Source organism: Mandrillus leucophaeus, unplaced genomic scaffold, assembly GCF_000951045.1.
Source record: "Mandrillus leucophaeus isolate KB7577 unplaced genomic scaffold, Mleu.le_1.0 Scaffold48, whole genome shotgun sequence".
Lineage (NCBI taxonomy): Eukaryota > Metazoa > Chordata > Mammalia > Primates > Cercopithecidae > Mandrillus > Mandrillus leucophaeus.
In genome coordinates this window covers 960481-965591 of record NW_012105142.1, presented here as the reverse complement: position 1 = coordinate 965591, position 5111 = coordinate 960481, and the positions used below count along the sequence as shown (strand labels likewise).

General features: G+C 54.6%; 1 protein-coding gene across 1 annotated transcript in view; it reads right to left on the bottom strand.

Moving 5' to 3' along the window:
• ANKRD27 (ankyrin repeat domain 27 (VPS9 domain)) overlaps positions 1 to 4754 on the bottom strand; it is a 132931-nt gene extending 128177 nt beyond the window's left edge. The window contains exon 1 of the mRNA XM_011995283.1: positions 4622 to 4754. The gene's annotated coding sequence lies outside the window, so the exon portion shown is untranslated. The remainder of the gene's footprint in view (positions 1 to 4621) is intronic.
• Between the last annotated feature and the right edge of the window lie 357 nt (positions 4755 to 5111).

Below are 5111 nucleotides of genomic sequence, written 5' to 3'. Positions count from 1 at the left end.
CAGGCGGATCACCTGAGGTCAGGAGTTTGAGACCAGCCTGGCCAACATGGCAAAACCCTGTCTCTACTAAAAATACAAAAATTAGCCAGGCATGGTGGCAAACCCCTGTAATCCCAGCTACTCAGGAAGCTAAAGCATAAGAATCACTTCAACCCAGGAGGTGGCGCTTGCAGAGAGCCGAGATCATGACACTGCACTCCAGCCTGGGCAACAGAGGGAGACTCTGTCTCAATAAAAAATAAAAAAATTAAATTTAAATTTAAAAAAAGGGCCGGGCACAGTGGCTATCATCTGTAATCCCAGCACCTTGGAAGGCTGAGGTAGGCTGATCACCTGAGACGGAGTTCAAGATCAGCCTGGCCAACACGGTGAAACCCCGTCTCTACTAAAAATAAAAAAATTAGCCAGGCATGGGCGCCTATAATCCCAGCTACTAGGGAGGCTGAGGCAGAAGAATCACTTGAGACTGGGAGGCGGAGGTTGCAGTGAGCCAAGATCATGCCATTGCACTCCAGAGTGAGATTCCATTTCAAAAAAAAAAACAAAAACCTGTAATATGCCAGGTGCAGTGGCTCACACCTGTAATCCCAGCACTTTGGGAGGCTGAGGCTGACAGATGATTGAGCCCAGGAGTTCAAAACCAGCCTGCGTAACAAAGTGAGACCCCGTCTCTACAGGAAAATCAAAAAATTAGCTGGGTATGGTGGCACACACCCAGCCAGGGGAGGCTGAGGCAGGAGGATCACTTGAGCCCAAGAGGTCAAGGCTGCAATGAGTTATGATTGTACCACTGCACTCTAGCCTAGGCGACAGGGCAAGACCCTGTCTCAAAAAAAAAAAAAAAAAAAAGGTAATAACCTCATACAATCTGGTGCTTAATGCCAGAGTTGAATTATTATATAGGGTAAAATGCTTAAAAGAACAGTTTTACACCCTGTCAAGTTTACCTGCAACAATTCGTTTGCTGGCTGGGCACAGTGGCTCACACGTGTAATCCCAGCTCTTTGGGAGGCCAAGGCGGGTGGATCACTTGAGGTCAGGAGTTTGAGACCAGCCTGGCTAACATGGTGAAACGCTGTCTCTACTAAAAATACAATCAGTTGGGTGTGGTGGCCCACGCCTATAATCCCAGCTACTTGGGAAGCTGAGGCACGAGAATCTCTTGAACCCAGAAGGCGGAGGTTGCAGTGAGCTGAGATTGGGCCACTGCACTCCAACCTGGGCCGCAGAGTGAGACCCTGTCTTAAAAAAAAAAAAAAAAAGAATTACTTTGCTATTTAAAATAACATGCAAAGAAAACGGACTTTTTCTTGTAAAACTGGAAAGATAAGTGAATCTTCTTATAAAACTTCTTTTAAAAAAATTCCATCCCTGCTTGGGCTCAAATGATGGGAAAATGTACAGAAAATCCAGTTGAGTTAGCTGGAGATACCAAATACCCCTAAATGTGAGTTATCTGCAGTTATTCTACGAACAGCAGAGCCATGTGAGGCCTCAAACTAGTATTTCAGGCGGCAGTGCGCACACTCGTGGTTTTGTGGTCTTCAACCGTCCTGCGAGCCCAGATAAGTCTGGGTGGTCAGGAACCGTCTGGTGACAGCGTGCAGCCCAGCTCAGCAGAATTCAGCACGGGGAATTCAGCCTCCTCAGAGATGCACTCCCTGCTGAAATCTCCCTGCGATGGCTGTTCCTGCCCTTCCAGGGCTCTAACCAAACACTCTGACCAGGAACGCTTCCCAACTGATGAGCGGTATTCTCCATTTGGTCCAATTTATGATTCAGAACGAAAAGGCGAAAAACGCAAACTTTCTATTCATCTACTTTTCATACCAATGGAAACAATGTGGTGATGTAATAAATGCTGTTACAGTCACTTGTGTCCTTGTGACCTATAACATTTAGAGATCCTGTCCATATTCTTCTCCAAGCTTCTCATTAAAGCACCCAGCCCTGCACCTGCCTCCCTGCAGACATGGAGTAACTGCTCACCCACTTGAACAAAACGATAGTGGCGCATTAAGAGGAAGCCGGAGCTCCCAGGGAGAGGTCATTCCTCATAAGAGCTGGAACTCCACTGTCCATATCCAGGGTAGGGGAGGGGCTAGCCCCAGGTCACAGCCAAGCAGGCACAAAGGCAAAAAGCCCAAAACAATCAGAACGCTCAGTGCCAGCCCAACACAGTGATAGCTGGAATGTGCAGGGTTAGAGAGAAGCCAGGACCGGAACCAGGGCGGGACCATGCAGAGAGCAGAAAAGTCTGGAGGAGCACAACAGCCCCTCTAAATGCCACTGCATCGCCCTATTCCCGGACCGCAGGGAGAACCACCATGCACCCTCCACCAGTATCTTGGGCAGATGGGCAGGAGCTCTAGAGCCACTTCTCAGTGTTCCTCAGATGGAAAATCAACCCCAGGACAAATCGAGTCTGGATCCTTCTGGACTGAATCCTTTCTAGGACTGGTACCTATCATGACATGGTCACGTTCCTCCACTCCTCTATGAGAGGATGGAGTCATTGGACACCAGCCTAGTGCCGGCAAATGACAGACAGGAAGAGCCCCAGCAGGGCAGATGCCACAGAAACCCTAACCGGGACACAGAAACATCACTAACAAAGACCTAGCAGCTGCTTTGGTGAGGGAGACACAGTTTAACGGCCACAAAGAGGCACAATGGAGACCCTGACCCCAGGCCATCTGCAGACACCTCTGCCTGCCCTCCCAGGGAAGCTGCCGGCCAAGATTATTTCAGGTCACCAGGCAAGGCTGGGTGTAAGTTGGGAATGCAAGTCTATCCAACGTCAGAGCCCCAGGTGCATTCCTGTCCCTATGGCTGGTCAGGAGAAATCTCTGCTCCTGCTCTCATCCTGCACCCCCTTCTTCCAAGGCCTACGGGCTGTGCCTCCTGGATCTGTCCCCTGGATTTCACTCACACCTGTCCACCAGCAACAAAACAAACTCATCTTTCCAACACCCAGCTCTGCAGGATTCCTCAAAGGCTTCCCCCTACTCCCCACCAGGTGAGCCCTCAACTTCTCTGCTAGGTGCTCAGGACCTGGCATGTCTGGCCTCTGGCCACCTTTGCAGCTTCCTCACCCTCTGCTGTCTCCAAAGCTCCCCGCTGAAGGGAAAGAGGGTTTTCCCTCTTTCCACCCATTTTGTCCTGAATACTACTATTCCCCTGGGAACAAACCCATGTAGCATGTGGGTGGCTGAGAACCCCCCTTCCACACAATGGTCAAGGCCAGGAGTACCCAAGCCCTGGCAGCAAACACCCAGCCTACTGCTCACCCAGTTAAAGGACAGACCCCTGAGTGACAGCAGGCCCTGGGGCTCAGTGCACCGGACCCTCAGGCCACCTCAACACCAGACCTCATGCCAGGCTAATCTCTAAACGATAATAGCTACTGCTCAGCAAAACGTGGTGGCTAGTGCCTGTAATCCCAACACCTTGGGAGGCCAAGACAAGACCATGGCTTGAGTCCAGGAGTTCAAGACCAGCCTGGGCAACCGAGCTAGATCCCATCTCTACAAAAAAAAAAAAAAGCAAAAATTAAAAATTAGCCGTGCATAGTGGCATGTACCTGTAGTCCCAGCTTTACAAAGGAGGCTGAGGTGAAAGGATTGCTTGAGTCAAGAGTTTGAAGCTGAAATGAACTATGATGGCATCACTGCACTCCAGACTGGCCAACAGAGCCAGACTCTGTCTCAAAAAGAAAAAAAAAAGAAAAGAAAGAAAAGAAAAAAAAAATCCACTGCTCTACTCTTCGGCCAATGGGAACAGTGCATTATTAAAACAGGAGCCTCTCTCCATGAAACCCATCAACTTGTAAAATCCGAGCTCTCTGCAGCCTCACAATCCTTCCAGCACTGCCAGCAGCCTTCGTTCCCTGCATGCTCTAAATCCTCAGCGAAGACCTGTCCCTTGCTCCCTCGCCCAGCACGGGCCGCGAGTGCCTACGTCCCCTGCACCTCGAGGGGCAGCCAAGGGGGCACCGAGTGGCTCGTGCGCTCCTGGGCAGTCCATTTTCAACCAAAAGACGGAACAGACTCAGAATCCAGAACGTCTCTCGGGGCGTAAGAGTTTTCCTTTAACAATCTTTACCTGTGGGGACGCAGAGACCCCGCCCCGCGAGAGGCCGGCAGCCAGGGATTCCCCACTCCGCGCCCTCTTCACCCCCCCACCCCCGGAAATCACAACCGCCGGGCGCGCGGCTAGAACCCCCACCCGCCGCCTCCCCTCCAGCAGCCCCTAGGCCGCCGGGAAACCGCGCGGCGACCGCCCGCGCCCCACCAGGTCCTAACCCCCAGACCCGGGACCCCGGCCCCACCCGCCGGTGTCTACGCAGCGGGGCTCGGAGAACGCATTCTCCGCACCGACCGCTCCCTCTCCTCCAGACCCAAGGGGCGGAGTGGGCTGGGCGCGCCGGCTGCGGACCGGGCACCCACCTGGGGACGCGGGGTCTAGGGCGGCGCGGGGCCACCTGGCGGACCCGGGAGCGGACTGCGGAGAGCAGGGAGCCCCTCCCCCCTCACCGGGCCCCGCCCGGCCGCCGCGCTCCAAGGCGCAGCCGTCCCGCGGGAGGGGAGGCGCGGGAGGAGGCCAGCGCGAGGACACTTACTTAAAAGGCTACATCGCTTCATTCCCAGCCCATCCTGGGCGGCGGTGGCACCTCCCTCGTCCACTGCTGGGACCTCGTTGCCCACCACCCTAGCGCGGCGATCGGGCCCTATAGCCCACCCCTTACTCCGCCGTGGGGCGGAGCCGCGCCACAGCTGACCCAGTGAGAAACCGTCGTTTCCCAGAGTGACGTGTGCACAGAGCAATCATTGAGTCCAGCCCAGCCGGGGGCGGGGCTCAGGCGGCTCCCTACGCTTCCTACTCCAGCTGGCCCCGCCCCGCGCCAGCAAGTGCGCGTGCCCAGAACGTGAGGGGCAGGGCCGGGAGCCGGGGCTGACACTAAAGGTGGGGTACACGCTCGGAAGCGCTGACTAGCAGAGCGCGATGCGCCTGGGACACCCGACCCCGGCAGCGCCCAGCCCCTCGGATTGGCAGTCACTGCTCGCTTTGGGGCACGGAGGTGCCCAGTCTTGCGAGGCACCCCACGTCCT